At 38.5% G+C, this 17,582-nt stretch overlaps 2 non-coding genes across 2 annotated transcripts; both read left to right on the top strand.

The window, feature by feature from the left end:
- The first annotated feature begins 6,125 nt into the window (after positions 1–6,125).
- Positions 6,126–6,232, top strand: LOC120274270. Its single transcript, XR_005540800.1, has one exon. It is a non-coding gene; the product is annotated as a small nucleolar RNA R71 (small nucleolar RNA).
- Positions 6,233–16,677: 10,445 nt separating this feature from the next.
- Positions 16,678–16,784, top strand: LOC120274335. Its single transcript, XR_005540862.1, has one exon. It is a non-coding gene; the product is annotated as a small nucleolar RNA R71 (small nucleolar RNA).
- The last annotated feature ends 798 nt before the right edge of the window (positions 16,785–17,582 follow it).

The following is a 17,582-nucleotide window of genomic DNA, read 5'->3' as shown; positions in this document are numbered from 1 at the left end:
CAACATCCAATTTCTCGGCATATTGGTCAAGGATCTCCCCTTTTAGCTCAAAAGTGATCTAGTACACGTGAGTAGGTCACGTCTACATGTACAACTCAAGTAAGAACTAAGGATTTCTCCGTATTATAGTTCTAGGCATGAAGCAACATGAGCTAAACCACAAATCACACCAATGCATTCCAAATAAAAGTGAAGCATCCAAAATACATGATGAACCCCCCAAGGTTCACCTACATCCGGTGGCCTTGGGGGTCTAGTGTGCCATCACACAAATAAATGTCTCAAACACAACAAAAGCAAGAAGTAAATGCATAAATGGCACTCCCTAGTCCGAATGATGAAGAGGAGGAAGAATGCCGGCCGAATGACGCTTCTTCTAGCCCAAAAGGTGCCGAATGCTTCTCCTCCCTTGATGATGAAGCTTCCCCTTGAAGTTCAAACCCTTGATCTTCCCAAGCTTCAAGCCAAAATCTCCTCAAGAATATAATATCTTCGTTTTCTCCTTCTTCCCAAGTGGTGGCTGCCAAGAACCCTCCAAAATGTCTCCCAGAAATCCTCCCAAAAAGTTCCCCTTTCTTTTTCCCAAGATGCTCTTTATAACCCTCCTCATTTACTCCAAGATCCATCAATCCCGAGGTGGTATACTGGCTCAATGAGGACCTCATTGAGCTCCTCATTGACACTGTTCGATGCAAGAAAACTCCTCATATGCACACCCAATAGTATCCATACTGGCTCAATGAGCACCTCATTGAGCCGAGTATGCCTCAATCAATCAACTTCCTGCGTGCTACGGTGATTATCCCGGGCTCTATACTGGGCGAGCATTGAGGCCGTATGCCATGATTCGATTTACGCCATGAAAACTCTCCGGTGCTACGATGGAAGCTACGATGATCGGTGCTACACCGACCATCAGCTCTAGACACTCAGCCTACAATACTTTGCTACAAGGAATATGCTACAGTACCACGACCTGGTTTTCTTCTCTTTTTCGCCCAAATTGTATCTTCGTGTCCTCCATGGCGTCTACGTGCCTTGCAAAGCAAATAATACACGATTAAGCGCATAACGGGCATTAATTATAATAAAATACATGCTAGAAGCGAGCAATACATATATAGAAATACATATATTTAGACACTTATCAAATATCCCCACACCTAAGTATTTGCTTGTCCCCAAGCAAACACATCATGAAAAACAAAGATAATGATAAGTGGTTAAATGTATTACCTCCGGCTCAAATAAATACAAGACTCTACAAGCATTGGAAAATGATAAACAGATAATGAGTTACAAACATTAAGCACAAAAGAAAGATCCTGTCTCACCTCTTATATGTCTGTGCCATGTGTGTGAATCTCGTATTTCATCTACCCTGAACTGGTCTAGCCTACTAACTTCAATCAGTACAGCTCTAGATGCTAATCACTCCACAGGTAAGAGTACTAAGCCTTAAAATGCTAAGTGCTACTCCAATGGACAAGTAAGATCCTTCTAAGCCCTAAACTTGAACTAACTCCCATTTTCTTCTCAACACTTTTAGTAGGTAGTCAACAAGATCACTAGGGTTTTTTTTTTTTCATTTCATTTCAATTTTTTTTTTCCGAGTCCGACTAACATAGACTGCACCAAAAATCTTTCTGGAGGGTGCACATGCTGGTTAGGCACAAGAGCTACCCAACTACTCGATTACAGTCTACATAGACGCATTCATGCTTCATTAGCAGAGGAATACTGACATAGACTCATTTTTTATCTTTTTCTCTCATTTTTTTTCATAATTTTCTTTTTCACATTCATCCTAGATCATGTCTTTAGACTACTCTACATGCACAAAACTAGGGCTAACTCAACAAGACTCAGAAGTTCTTAAGAGTTTATTGAATGAAAGAACTTAGTACTCAAAGACCAAATACTCAAAGTTGTGTGTTAAGCATACAAGAGAGTTAGAGTAGTCATGTTGGCTATTCCCAGGGCATCAACACAAGATTCAGTGCACAAGACAATACTAGAGTTGAAACAAGATTCAATAGAGTACAACAACAAGTATGTAACTCAAATCGATCATTAAACCATGCTAGAAGAGTCTTACAATAATGTACAAGCCATCATTGGTACACTAGCATGTAAATAATCACCCTAATACATACAATACACCCATCCCCACACCTAGTGTTGTACATTGTCCCCAATGTACACTAATCATGAAAAACATAATAATATATGCAATGAAACAATAGAGGAGGGTGGAACGAACTTCCCCGGTTATTCTTGTGCACACGGCGAGATGTGACCCGAACTAAAGGTGTTGCAAGCGTTGCGTGTCGGGTCCGGCTTCCATGAAATATGGGAAGGCTCACCAAGCTCCCTTAATGCCCTGCATGGCATAAAGGGGCATCATCATTCCAAAAAAAAAAAATTTAAGATTGCAAAAATAAATACTAGAGAGTAATCCAAACACACAAATACTACACAAAGAGTAGCAAATTTGTACACAATGTTGGTAGGGTATCCCCTCCCCAACTTATTCAAGGCAAACAAACACACTTGCATCAAAAGTAAAGCAAAGAAATAAACTAAAGAAGTAAAGCAAAGAAATAAACTAAAGAAGTAAAGCAAATGTCCATGCTCAAATGTCCAACTTGTCATCACAAGATGTTGAAGATGTGGTTGTTTTGGTGTGCTTCGAAATTGCTCAAAACCTCCAAAGTATGTTGGTGAAAGGTTGGATCATCAATTGAGAATAGAGTCACCAAAAACCATGTGAAAGTAATTCCTTGAATTGTTCATGCGTCCCAAATATTCCAAAATACCCTATTCTATGTGATGAAGTGTGCCACATGGTTTGGTCTTTGAAACTTCACACTTCACCTTATGATAAGCATGCTTAAAGTGTGGTTCTTCGGGGTTGGCATTGTGTTTCTTGGACGTTTGGAGGCAAATTTCTTGAATTGTGGCATTCCTACATCAATAAAAATTCAAATAAGAATGAAAGGAATCAAAAAGCATGTATCATATGGCATGAGAAGGGCTAAAACATGAAGAATATGAAGTGAATAGTGCCCATACGGGTCTCAATGAGGAGCTCATTGAGACAGTATGGGTACTATTCATTTTGCAAGAGTTTCCCCTAAATCATGAATTCGAAAAAAAATTTATACAACAATTCAAGAACATACAAAGACATGATGTTCATACCATAAAATACAAGCCAAAAGCTTGAAACATCCACACACAAGCTCAAGGAAGCAAGAAGAAAAGAAAAGAAAATTATTTCATCAACCAAGCTTCATACCAACTAAAATCTTGAAAACACTTGAGTGGAGCTTGAAGAAAAGCACTAGATCTACTTCCCAAAGCGATTTGGAGATGATTTAGAGCACTATCTAGTGAGATCCGGCCATGGAGAGAGAACTCATGGAGGCTAAGGTTCGGTTGGAGAAGAAGAACAATGAAGAGAGAGAAGAGAGGACAAGGTCACATGCAAAAAGGAGGGTCCATACGGCCTCAATGAGCTCCTCATTGAGGCCGTATGCCCTAGTGTAATGTTTCTGGAATTTCATGAGGACCTCAATGAGGAGCTCATTGAGGCCGTGAGAGGTAGTGCAAACTTTCTGGAATTTCTTGAGGACCTCAATGAGGAGCTCATTGAGGCCGTATGGCTTCTAAAAATAAGTTCAAAAGTCATCTTAGCTCCACCAAACACATGGACATGGCTACAAAATGTTCTAAAATCATCTCCAACATAAAAGAATGGTTCAAATGCTCGATCTAATGCATGAAATGATGACCAAAACAAGTGTTACTTCACAATAAAATTAAGTAAACAACCACATGAACAATGATCATGATGAACAAAATAGTTAGAGCATGGACTTATTCAAATTCACAACTCTAAGAAAATACGAAAAATGAAAAGAACATGAACATGAACACAAAGAACAAATAAATATAAAAATAAACCCCCGAATGCTTGGGTTGCCTCCCAAGAAGCGCTTGTTTAACGTCACGAGCTTGATGTACCTTTTCACTTACCTTACGGGGGCTCGAACAATTTGAAATTTCCCCCGGTCATCTTTGAATTGTTGTTGTTACTTCCCGGTAAATTCAAGGACAATAATGAATAAACATCACATTTTTCATGAGCAAAAGGAGGTGAAGATTGTACCTTCTCTTCTTGAGGTGTTTGATGAGAACGAGTAATACCTTTCTTCTTCTTTCCCCGAACCTCCCTCTAAATTTTCTTCAACATTGAATCTTTCTTTTCTTTCTCTTTGGCATTGGTACACATAACTTTCTCTTTTGGTTTCTTCGAATTAGGATTTGGAAGAGGATAGTGGGGTTCTTCTTGATCTTCATTTCCTAGCTCTTCCAAATACTCATCCAATGGGTTTAATGACAACACCTCCTGCACACAATCAGAAATTAAAAGTTCAGTTTCATCGACAAAATAAAGCATGTCATCATGGTCTAAAGAGTGTTTCATGGCCGCCGGTAGAGTGTACACCGCTTCTTCCTCACCAACTCTTAATGTTAACTTTCCTCCTTTGAGGTCAATTAGGGCACCGGAGGTAGTGAGGAATGGCCGACCAAGAATCAATGGTGTCTCCACATCTTCATCAATATCCATGATGACAAAATCCATAGGAAACACAAATTTGTCTACCCGGACAATCACATCTTTGACAATTCCACGAGGCTTCCTTGTTGATCGATCCGCCAATTGTAAAATCATTCTCGTGGGTCTAAGTTCCTCAAGACCAAGCTTCACGTACATGGTGTAGGGCATAACATTAATGCTTGCCCCCGAGTCCGCTAGGGCATTTTCTTGAACCCCACCCTCAAGTACACACGGGATTATGAAGCTTCCCGGATCTTTCAATTTTTGTGGGAGCTTCTTCTCCAAAATGGCCGAGCAATTTCCTGTGAGTGCAACTGTGCCTTCTTCTTCCAATTTTCTCTTGTTTGTTAGCAATTCCTTCAAAAACTTGGCATACTTGGGCATTTGAGTTAAAGCTTCCACAATCGGGATGTTTATATGGAGTTGCTTGAAGATGTTGGCAAATTTTCTGAATTGAGCATCCTCCTTATCTTGCTTCAATCTAGCCGGATAGGGAATTGGAGGTTTGTATTCAGACGCCTTTGATGAACCTTTTTGTGGACTTTCCTTATCTTCACTTTGCTTGCTTTTCTCGATAACTTTCTCCACTATGTTAGGGTCTTCCACTTCAGCTACCCTAGTCTCCTTGACACTTGGGTCAACTCCGACCTTTGTCTCAACCTGTTTTCCGCTTCTAAGGGTAATGGCCTTCAAGTGCTCTCTTGGGTTCTCCTCAGTGTTACTAGGAAGACTGCCAGAAGGTCGCTACGAATTTGCTTTAGCGAGCTGTCCCACTTGGTGTTCAAGTGATTGTACAGAAGCTTGAAGATTTCTTAAAATGGAGCCTATCTCATTAAACTGCCCGGCATGTTGAGCAAGCTGAGCATTCACCTTACTGAACTGAGAATCCATACTGCTGGTTATGCTATTAAACCTTGATTCAGTGTTGATCATGAACTTGGCAAGCACATCTTCAGTAGTGAACCTCTTCTCCAAAACTGGTTGTTGCATTTGGGAACCTTGTGGAGGCGGTGCGGCTTTTTGTTGTTGCCCTTGATTCCATGAAAAGTTTGGGTGATATTTCCACCCCGGATTATAAGTCGAGCTGTACGGATTCCCTTGTGGCCTTTGTCCCCCAATATAATCAACATTCTCCATTGGGGCGACGGAGGAACTAGCAATTGGACAATGAGCAACTCCATGCCCTCCACCACAAGTGCTACAACTCATCACCGACTCCGACTTCAAGCTACTCCCCATGAGCAAATCTAACTTTCGAGACAAAACATCAACCTTCGCTGCAAGAGCATCATTAGCACTGACTTCATAGACTCCGGCACCTTTTTGTGGTGCACCTCTTGAGGCCCAATGAGACTCATTGCTTGCCATTGATTCAAGTAATTGCTCGGCATCATCGGGGTACTTGTTGCTAAGAGATCCGCCCGCTGCGGCATCAATTAGTTGACGAGTTGCATAGTTCAACCCATTGTAGATGATCTGAATCCGCATCCAAGAAGCAAAGCCATGATGGGGGCATCTTCGAAGAAGGTCCTTAAATCTCTCATAAGCTTCAAATAGTGTCTCCGACTCTCCTTGTTTGAATGCCGAAATTTCTTGCCTTAGCTCGCGCTTTGCTAGGAGGAAAAATACCTTCCCAAGAATTTTTTTCCACCATATCCTTCCATGTTTTGATCGATCCCGGCGGTAAGGATGTGAGCCAACGGTATGCTCCATCTCTCAAACTGAAAGGGAATAATCGTAGCGGATCGCGTCGTCGATCACCCCGTTTATCTTGAAGGTAGAACAAATTTGAAGAAAAGCAGGCGAGATGATCATGAGGCATCTTCATTTGCAAGACCATTAAATTGAGCTGAATTACGGATCATGCCGATGGTGCTTGCCTTGATCTCAAAATTATTTATGGCGATGGATGGAGCTTGCACACTAAATTCTTCACCCGTAAATTGCGGCCTTTCATACTCGGATAAAGTACGTCTTTCTTCGGCCATAACTATAGATTCTCTATCCTCGATTTTGATGTTTCTTTCACTAGTGCTTTCACTCACTTCTCTAAGCCGTCGATGCAAGGTTCTCTCGATTTCACTATCTTGTGCAACTAGATTTGACGGATTTGCTCGTGTCATGCACAGTACCTTGCAAAGTCAATAAAGATAAAGGAAGTTAAGCTCAAAAGAAATAAAACAAATAAAAAAAAAATGCAAGAAAAGAAAAATGGTTAGAGCAATAAGCTAGAAGTTTCCTAGAATTCCTTAATGTCCCCGGCAGCGGCGCCAAAAACTTGATTGATCGCCCGCAAGTGTACGGGATCGTCAAGTAATACCCTGTGAGTGACACAGGGGTCGTAGTATTCCACGGGGCTAAGGAGCTCCTATTACTCCTCCAACACTTACTTTCTAACCTTACAATTGAAACATGGTGTTACTCTAATACGTGCAATAATATAAATAAGAATACAAGTGTAGCAGTCCCACAATAAGCAAGGAAATCGCAAGAGCAATAATGATAAGAATAGGCCTCGGGATGAGGATTCCCAAGAGCGGTTCACCATGATGCATGGATGCAAAAAGAATAGATGGCATGGGTGATTTAGACCCGACGGATCTCAACAATAGTTCAACCCCGATTTCTCGGTGAGTCAAACCCTAATCCCATACAAATGATGACAATGATTTCTCCTTAGTCAAATTCCTACGATTGCGTTAAGAACATGGAGATCGCGCAATAAGGATGCACTTAACCTAAGTTCATCCTCATGGTTCGGAGGGGCAACCAACATCCAATTTCTCGGCATGTTGGTCAAGGATCTCCCTTTTAGCTCAAAAAGTGATCTAGTACACGTGAGTGAGGTCACGTCTACATGTACAACTCAAGTAAGAACTAAGGATTTCTCCGTGATTATAGTTCTAGGCATGAAGCAACATGAGCTAAACCACAAATCACACCAATGCATTCCAAATAAAAGTGAAGCATCCAAAATACATGATGAACCCCCCAAGGTTCACCTACATCCAGTGGCCTTGGGGGTCTAGTGTGCCATCACACAAATAAATGTCTCAAACACAACAAAAAGCAAGAAGTAAATGCATAAATGGCACTCCCTAGTCCGAATGATGAAGAGGAGGAAGAATGCCGGCCGAATGACGCTTCTTCTAGCCCAAAAGGTGCCGAATGCTTCTCCTCCCTTGATGATGAAGCTTCCCCTTGAAGTTCAAACCCTTGATCTTCCCAAGCTTCAAGCCAAAATCTCCTCAAGAATATAATATCTTCGTTTTCTCCTTCTTCCCAAGTGGTGGCTGCCAAGAACCCTCCAAAATGTCTCCCAGAAATCCTCCCAAAAAGTTCCCCTTTCTTTTTCCCAAGATGCTCTTTATAACCCTCCTCATTTACTCCAAGATCCATCAATCCCGAGGTGGTATACTAGCTCAATGAGGACCTCATTGAGCTCCTCATTGACACTGTTCGGTGCAAGAAAACTCCTCATATGCACACCCAATAGTATCCATACTGGCTCAATGAGCACCTCATTGAGCCAGTATGCCTTCAATCAATCAACTTCCTCTGTGCTACAGTGATTATCCCGGGCTCTATACCGGGCAGCATTGAGGCCGTATGCCATGATTCGATTTCTGCCATGAAAACTCTCCAGGTGCTACAGTGGAAGCTACAGTATCGGTGCTACAGCACCACTGCTACAGCACTCCAGCTACAATACTTTGCTATAAGGAATATGCTACAGTACCACGACCTGGTTTTCTTCTCTTTTTCGCCCAAATTGTATCTTCGTGTCCTCCATTGCGTCTCCGTGCCTTGCAAAGCAAATAATACACGATTAAGCGCATAACGGGCATTAATTATAATAAAATACATGCTAGAAGCGAGCAATACATATATAGAAATACGTACATTTAGACACTTATCAATCCCCAAAACCAATCACCCACCTCTCTACATTTTTTTTTTTATTTTTTAGTGTGATTGGTGCTCGCGAATCTCCACTCCAGTTAAGGGAGATCGGAGATTTTTTTTAAATTTTAAAATTTTAAATTTGATTTTTTTTAAAAAAATAAATGCAATTATTATTATTATTATTATATTTTAATCCATTTTTTTTATAAAAATATGTATAAACAGATTAGGACTGGCACCAATGTTGAAATATAATCCCTATCGGGGTCAAGGCTGGAGCGGGAGGGACCGGGATTGGCCCCAAAATATTAAATGTTTGATTTAGGACCCGGCCCCAAAATATTAAATGTTTGAAAATCCATATATTTATTTAATCATTAAATTACTAATAACTAAATGAACATTAGTGTTGAGCCAATGGTTTTTCAACATATATACCATATGATTGATTGTGTATATTGGTATTTGGTGTTGGGTCCTTAACATTTCAACTACTCATATTTTTTTAAATGTGTTTCTCAATTATCAAGTATTTTTATGAGATTTTTAGCAAATGCTTTTTGAAATTTCATTTTAAATAATAATAATTTAATTTATAAAAAATTAATCGGGGACGGGGAATCCCCAAACCCGAATAATCTGCATAGGGACGGGGACGGGGGAAAAATCTCTATACTCGGGCTTGGGTTCGGGGACAGGGCCAGAGCCAGGGCAGGGGCCAGGGATGCATTTATAAATTCGGGGGCGGGGCAGGGGTATGTATCCCCTGGTGAATCCCCGCCTTGTTGACATCTCAACTAGAAAATCAGTTTTTAAATGGTTCACTTTTCCTAAGAGAGCCATGAATATTAAGAAGGTAGGAGATGAAGAAGAACCTTCATTCGTGTTTTCTAAGGAAGAATAAAGCAATATCATAAAGAAGCACTTCATTACCTAAGTACATCTTTCACAACAGGGTGTCTAAGAGTGACAAAGAAAAAAAATTATCTTGCCACAAGAAAATGTAAGTTTTGTCTCATTTCAAGATATGAAAAAACCTCATCAAACTTATTTACAAACTCCTTCGAAGAATTGCAAATGGTTAAAGAAAACTAATTAATAGCTATCTTCTTTCTCAATAAGAATAACAAGATAGAAAAGGGGGTATACTATTGAAGTCTTGCTATCATAAAGAAAATCTACAATAATTACATCCTTTACAGGAAGTTGTAGATTAGAAAGATGATATCATACGTGTTCTGCTTGATGAGCTCACAGGCTTCTATCTTTGATTAGAGCTCTTACTGCCAAAGAAACAAAAGCACAAGAACCTAAAAGAAGCACAAGTCACCACACTTGAATCATTCTCTCAATGCTCTAGTGGAGAATAAATGAAGATAAAGAAATTAATGACCTTGAGATACATACCATATAGGTAATCATTCGAGGTTTAGAGCAGCCAAATGAGCTAACATGTCTCTTCATTATGTTGTGGAAGAAAATGATGGTTGGCGCAAGTGGCATACTAAAAAAAGGCCTCAACTAGGCTATGCAAGATGGAATTAGGGTTATCTCTTAGGCATGATTGTACACTCTTCTAAGGTGGGACAATAATTCAAATGATGAAGAGGATGACAACCTTATTTTCATATCATATAAAGACTTAAGGGCCCATTTGGTAGTTTGAAGGAAAATTAATTACATGTAAACTTTTTGCAACGAAAGTTTTTGCAAGGAAAGATTTTGAATGCAATTACTTTTCCTGTAAAGTAACATTACAATGTTTGGTGTATCCAATGAAAATTGTAATTATAATGCATGAAAAATTAATTCCTTCATTTGGTATGAATACATTTTCTATATAAAGTTATGTTTATTCTCAATTTTTTCCTTAGATAACAATGAAGTAAAACAAAATATACCGTAAATAACATTGAAGTCACACCTTAAATAAATGTTGTAATAACAATGATGTCTCACCTTAAATAAATAACAACCATACAAAAATAGTTCATTGTACTATTGGAAAATGATAATCCAAACTCAAAAGTAAAACAAAGTCCAGACAACAGTTTTCAAAAGTCCACAAAGGAAACTTGACAATGTTAACTAAACTATTATATGACTCAAGCTAACTAAACTACTATATGAGTCCAGCTAGTGCCCTCTTGATATAAATTAGCTTTGCATCATGATATGGAAATAAAAAGAATAATTTAGTCTTGCATTTGTCAGTGGAAATTATGTGAATTGCTTGAACAACCTCTTCTTTAGTTAAACCATGGAGTTTTATTATGCTCTTATGGAAAAAAGTCCTTTTTCTTCCATATTTTCATTCAAATGTTGGAAATAAGTTGCCATGTTACCTACCTTTTAATTTGTTCCATCATAAATATCATAAAATCTTTCCATGTGCTTGGAGAAGATATCATCAACTGGATTCTTAGTCGATCCCTTTTTCTTCCCTTTCTTAAAAGGCACACTTATATTTGCATTGGCATCTTTCTTCTTTTTATATGGACCATTTGAGGAGTCATTGCATACATTCTTAGAGATAAAGACAGATTTATTTATATTTTCTAGCTTAACATCCACACCAAAGTAGTCATCTTGGACAATATTCTTCATTAATTAATGATCTTTAGAAGTTGCTTTGGCTATTGTAAGTGTTGAATTCTCTTTTTTTTATAGCTTCCATTGATTCACCTACAAATTTTGTTCCATCTCTTGTTTCTTGGTCTTTTCCAAAAATGATTGCTAGCTCATCAAAATAAGATAATGGCTTGTTACTAAGACTAGAGGCATCTTTGGAACTCTACATATGTAAGTTGTTACTAATAACATTGTACATAAAAACATAATTTTATAAAATAACGAGTAGAGATTCATTTCATATTACCTTAAGCCATGAAAACCTTACATCATCATCATCAGTAGTCATCTTAGACAATATTCTTCATTGATTAATGATCTTTAGAAGTTGCTTTGGCTATTGCAAGTGTTGAATTATCTTTTTTTTATAGCTTCCATTGATTCACCTACAAATTTTGTTCCATCTCTTGTTTCTTGGTCTTTTCCAAAAATGATTGCTAGCTCATCAAAATAAGATAATGGCTTGTTACGAAGACTAGAGGCATCTTTGGAACTCTGCATATGTAAGTTGTTACTAATAACATTGTACATAAAAACATAATTTAATAAAATAACGAGTAGAGATTCATTTCATATTACCTTAAGACATGAAAACCGTACATTATCATCATCAGTAGTCATCTTGGACAATATTCTTCATTGATTAATGATCTTTAGAAGTTGCTTTGGTTATTGCAAGTGTTGAATTCTCTTTTTTATATAGCTTCCATTGATTCACCTACAAATTTTGTTCCATCTCTTGTTTCTTGGTCTTTTCTAAAAATGATTGCTAGCTCATCAAAATAAGATAATGGCTTGTTACTAAGACTAGAGGCATCTTTGTAACTCTGCATATGTAAGTTGTTACTAATAACATTGTACATAAAAACATAATTTTATAAAATGATGAGTAGAGATTTATTTCATATTACCTTAAGCCATGAAAACCGTACATCATCATCATTAATTATGTCATGCCTCGCCTTGCTGGCCCACTGGACGTGACAACTGCCATGACGATCCCGAGGAGGGACACCCCACCACTCAACCCTCGGGACGCCGCTAGGCTAACCAACAACCTAGAAACAACAATATTTACCCAAATATAGAGTACAAAAGTACAATAATACACAACGGAAGTAACAACAACAACAATGATGTGCAACAATAGAGAGGTTCATAAATGCACAGGGAAGATATAACCACAACAACAAATGCTCATACACAAGAGTTCAAGGGTTGTTTAGATATAAAAAACATGCAATATGTTCTCTACAAGCTAGAGGATCCAAGACTCAACAACATGATCATGACAAAAATAACATACACGAACTGAAAGGGAAAAATAGAAGATAGAATGGTAGAAAATGCTTAACATGCTGCCACACAGCCACACCTACTACCTGTAAAAGACTGGGAAAAGGAAAGAGGGGTGAGCAACCACAGTTACTCAATCAGGGGAGGTTAACATAGTTCTAATCAAAATATACTAAAATAATAACATAAATCTCCAAAATGATATTTTACTAATAAGGTAACTAGTTTAGAGCATGAATACATATAAAAGAAATCTTTAAAACAAATTAACAAAGGATAGAGATAAGATAACATTTTACCTCCATTAGGGTTTTACAACCTCACAACCACAAAATACTGAACATAGGGTTCCAAATTATGAAATCAAGCTAATCATGAAGCCAAACTTCCACCATAAAGCATATAAATCAAAATAGTTCCAATTATAAGTATAAAAACTAAGTAACATGAGTTTCGAAGTAAATAAAAATAATACTTGTGCCAAATCGAATCTATGGGAGACTGCCCTCCTAAGAGCGATAGCTGGGCTTCGTCCGCTCACCACAAATTCAAGATGGCACTACAAAAGAAACACAAAGGAAATAAATCTCAAACCCAGAATAACGTAACACCCAACACTCACCCAACATAAAGTGGTTTTAAAAAATCCCTAAACCTTCACATCTGCTGCGACTAGGTTTAGAGCCGTCAAAGTACTCATGCCCTTGATGTTCACCCATCGGTTCACCGTATGGTGATAATGGCTACCCGATAAATATCTAGTTAGGACTCTACACTCCCACCTGAAATGACCCTCACAGTAATCAGCTAGTCTACCACACCACCTCAATAAGCTAGCCGTGGAGATTGCCTATTGCAGTAGGGTATCACCATACAAGCTCAAACAATAGGCAAAACTCCACACAGAGTACAATAATTAATAATAACCAACAATCAACAACACCTTAACCATTTCCATGAGGAAATAATAAAAGCACAAGAAAACTCAAGCTATTAACACAAATCGGTTTACAAAATCCAACACAAGAAACAACATGGAAATTTTTTCATTGAACACAAAATTTTCATAAAATAAGCAATAAAGCCATAAACTCATTTCCAAAGTAATAAACATCTCAAAATCAATCATGAAACCAACAAAATCTCATTAATCAAGATAGAGCATATATATATATAAGCATATAAATATTGGTAATCTTCCAATAGGGTTGTGCTTAATAATCCCACTCACTAAATTTGCCAATTTCATCCCTGATGATGCTAATACTCGGCTAACTCTTTTCCTTGAGCCAAAGCTTTACTTTCTCCAAGCTCCTCAAAACTCAAGGAAACACCTTCACAAGAGAGGAGGAAAGAGATCTCCAAACTTCTAACTCCAATCAAAGACAAGATAAGAGAAGATTAAAGAGGGATAAAAGAAGTTCTAAGGAGGAGAAGAGAAGGGGAGAAAAAGATTAAGAAGAATAGGCAAAAGAAAGAGTAAGAATGGGCTTTTTAAAGTCCTAGAAGATGCTAGCCTCGGGGGGCTTCATGGCCGCAAGGGAGGTTGTGAAGCCTCACTGGATGGCTTCACGGGCTCCCTTGCCCCGCAAGAGAGGCTGTGAGGCCTTCCAAGAGCCCTTGTGGGCTCCCTTGTGCCCCCAAGGGAAGCCACATGGCCTTAGGCTCTCTTTCAAGGGGTTTCCCCACCTCTCCTTGCCCTCACTTGACCCTAACTTAAATTCTAACACCAAAAGACAACTAAGAGGACTCACACACCAAAGACACACATAAAGAACAAGTTGAAAACAAAGCAAGGAAGTAGGAAAAGGGTCGGCACACCACAAATTAGCTTTATCCCATCCAAACCTAGCTGATCCCTCATCTCTTTAAGTTATCCAAATCGTACTTTAAGTGTCCTCATCCTAGATTTAATATGAGGATTGCCTATAATTTTACAGTTAGGTATCTTTTCAACCATCTATTTTTGTAGTTGAGTCAAGTACCCTATCTTAAAGCCATTGTCTCCTCTTCAAACTCTGTTCACAAGCTCTAACCAGCATTCAATTAAAACTTTGTCCTTAGTTGGAGTCCATTGATATTTGTTCCTTTTTTGGTCCTAGCACATGTTGAACTTATTAAATTCTGCATGACCATCAGGTAAATCCCAAATAGAGGAAACCATGGGGAGATGACACGCTCGTGTTCTGCCCGTGCTCGTATTAGACTCTTAGAAAAATTATCTCCATCGGTTGGTTATGTCCCTGCTTTCACTCCATGTGCATTATGAGCCCTAAAAACCTGCAACAGAGACAAATATACAAAGAATAGCATCATTTATAAACAAAATACGCTAAAATATAAGTGAAAGAGTGTATTGGAGATATGTAAATTATGATATAAAATGTACTCATCAATTAATTTGGGCCACTGTCATTTTTATCGCTGTCTTCTCAACACAAATCCCTGCCTCTTCTCTTCTCTTTTCTTCTTTTATTCTTTAGTAGTGTTAATTACATCATCTCTAATCTTTGAACCCGCTAGATATTAAGAAACAAATAAGTATTGAGAGCTATTCCAGTCCCTGTTGATTCGACTACCAGATCCCATTGGGTACACTTTACTACTTCATATAATCTATGCACTTGCGGATACACAAGGGGCGTATCAGTAAGTAACCCGTAAGTAGCCAGGTATAAATAGAACTTATGAGAATTTCTTGGGCAGATTCTCTATTCTATCTTTCTATTCTTTTGGGGGTGACTCTTGCATGCGAGTTTGAGGAATCTAGTCCAACATTCAAGGGGATTTGGAGCGATTTGGAGAGGGATTTGGTCCTACATTCAAGGGGATTGAAGATCGTAGCCCTCAAGCTCATCTTGACTTAGTGGGTGGAAGCTTCTTTGGCGATTCTTCATTATAAGGATTGAAAAGGGGATTTTCATGGATCTCATGTTTTTCTGTATTCTTTGTATCTTGAATGCTTGCCTTTCAATGGAGGGCTACTTTGTAGATGTTTGGCCATAGTTGAACTCTAGAGTTTATTTTCTTGTTTTGGTTGTTGGATCTTTATTGCTTTAATTGATTCATTATTTGCAATCATATCTATTTGAGTCTAATTGTGTGAATGAATGCTCGAGTGATAATGAAGCGAAAGCCCTCGCTATTATACCTTGTATTACTACGTGATTATAATAAATTCCCACCTAGCATAGACTTATCACAATTCGAGAGGATAGTGGATACACCTCTGGTTAGGGTATATATCTAAGAGACCTTGTCTCTTACAATCCTTATTAGTGGGTTAGTGATAATCTCTGTGATCTTTGCAATCATGTCGAGTGGATTTTAGGAGAAATTGCATTCCTACTCTGTATTCGAATTTGGGATAATCCCTGTTCAAGGTGAGATTATCTTCTTCAGAGATTATCATTGGTCTGCTATAAGGTTTCATAGAGTGTTAATGCAATTGTGTGGATGTTTGTATCAGCTTGCACCTATTCAGTTACACTTCACCTGAGAAATCGGGGTTTTGTATATTTTTGGAAACCTTTCGGGTCAAATAGGATTGCATGTTTAGACAATCATTGTCCTGTGCTTCATAACCCTAGAGGGATGCTATGCCCAGACATTGCTTTCTTCCTTGATTTCTCTCTTGTTATTTCCAGTATTTTCTTGTTTTCATTTGCTCTTGTTCACACACAAATCACTTAACTATTTAGGCTAATTTTCAGATCTAGAGTCATTACTAGTACTCAATTTCTTCCTTATGGACTGACACTCTCCACTCACACACACTTTATTATATGATCGGCATGTACACTTGCTTCCCTATTAGGATTGCCTTGTCCTCTCCCCTCATTACCCATAAAATCAACTTGCTCAATCGAGGCTGAAGTACCAACGGAAATAGGGCAATTTGCTGAAATGTGTGTACCCTACAACTATCACAACTAATAATTGTGGCCACCCTTGATGAAGTTGAAGTGTCTAATTTCTTAGTCGATGCTTCCACTAGGGCTGCCAAAGCTGTGACTGTGTCAACCTCATAAATGCTAGCTTCTTTCTTCTTTTCCTTAGCATTCCATTAATAGCTATTCAGAGCCATCTGTTCAATCAGCTATTGGGCCACTTCTAGGATCTTGTTTCCTAATATACCTCCTACAATAGCATCTAGACGTTATCTAGTGCTTGGGTTCAACCCATTATAGAATGTATGAACAATCATCTACTCAGGGAAACCATGTTGAGGGTACTTCCGCAAAAGATCCTTGAACCATTCCCATGTCTCAAACAATGATTCTAGCTCCATCTGAATATATGAAGAGATCTCATTGTAAAGCTTTGCCGATTTCCTCAGAGGAAAGTACCTTACAAGGAAAGCTTCTACCATTTCATCCCATGTTGTGATCGAGGCTCTTGGTAATGATCGGAGCCACTATTTGGCTTTTTCTTTCAATGCGATGGGGGAAATGTTTATGAAGCAGATAACTTCGATAGGGTACATTCAAATTTTGGATTGGGAGAAATTGAAGTCATCATTTCAAGAATCTCGAGAGTTGGAGTTAAAGAAAGTTCCTGAGCATCTAGAGTTTGCATTTTTGGGAGGTGACAAGAAGTTACCAGTGATCAAAGCAGCGGATTTGGAATTAGATCAGAAAGAAAAGCTACTTCAAGTATTGAAGAACTACTAAAGGGTGATTGCTTGGAAGATTTCTGACATTAGAGGAATCAATCCATCATTTTGTACTCATAAAATTCTAATGGAAGATGAAATTAATCCAAAGGTGCAACCGCAGCAAAGATAGACTTTGAATATGTAGGAGGTAGTCAATGCCGAAGTTAAAAAATTGGTGGATGCAGGTATAATTTATCCGATCTCTGATAGTTCATGAGTTAGTCCCGTGCATGTGGTATCGAAGAAAAGGGGATACAATGGTATAGAATGAGCACAACAAACTGATTCCAACTCGTACAGTTAAAGGACGGTGAGTTTGCATTGATTGTTGAAAACTGAATAATGCAACCAGAATGGATCATTTCCCATTGCCATTTATCGATCAGATGCTTGAACGGCTATTAGGGCACATGTATTGTTGTTTCTTGGACGGAATGTCTGGATATTTGCAAATTCCCATCACAC

This window comes from Dioscorea cayenensis, chromosome 12 (assembly GCF_009730915.1).
Source record: "Dioscorea cayenensis subsp. rotundata cultivar TDr96_F1 chromosome 12, TDr96_F1_v2_PseudoChromosome.rev07_lg8_w22 25.fasta, whole genome shotgun sequence".
Taxonomy (NCBI): Eukaryota; Viridiplantae; Streptophyta; class Magnoliopsida; order Dioscoreales; family Dioscoreaceae; genus Dioscorea; species Dioscorea cayenensis.
The sequence above is the reverse complement of the archived record's forward strand: the minus strand, read 5'-3'. Positions and strand labels throughout refer to the sequence as shown.